This window comes from Orycteropus afer, unplaced genomic scaffold (genome assembly GCF_000298275.1).
Source record: "Orycteropus afer afer isolate SDZICR_OR568_19922 unplaced genomic scaffold, OryAfe1.0 scaffold00182, whole genome shotgun sequence".
Classification (NCBI taxonomy): domain Eukaryota; kingdom Metazoa; phylum Chordata; class Mammalia; order Tubulidentata; family Orycteropodidae; genus Orycteropus; species Orycteropus afer.
The window spans coordinates 4,908,946-4,909,472 of record NW_006921769.1 but is presented as its reverse complement, the minus strand read 5'-3'; positions in this window follow the sequence as shown (position 1 = coordinate 4,909,472).

Sequence of the window (527 nt, the reverse complement as noted above, 5' to 3'; positions counted from 1 at the left end):
ATTAACAGTCTTGTCACTTTCTTTGTTCTCTTTGGATAGTTCAGCCAAATCTTATTTTGTGTCCTTTCCTTACTTCTTAAGATAAACATGTTTCTATCATATTGCTAAACTACATGAAATTAAATTTCTGTGTGGTATTTTGCATATTCCTTGAGAGAAGCAAATGATTCAGGTACTGAGAAAGCCAGGGAAATCAATAAAGTGTGTTGCATTCTTATCCTGTTTTAAGCCCTTTTCCCCCTTCAAACAATGTCTTCAACAAAAGCTATTTGATCTCTTCAATAAATATTATGTTTGGAGTATTTCCTTCTGGTTTCTTGGAATTTGTCCATTTGATGGAAACTTTGTATTATTTATGAGACATATTTTACATTTTTTGTTGTTTTTATGTGCTGTAGAGTCAGACCCACCTCAAAGCAACCCCGCCTTGGGTTTCAGAGGCAGTATCACTACAGAAGTAGATTGCCTAACCTTCCTTCCAAGGAGTGGTTCAAACCCACCAGCCTTCTGGTTAGCAGTTAAGTGCC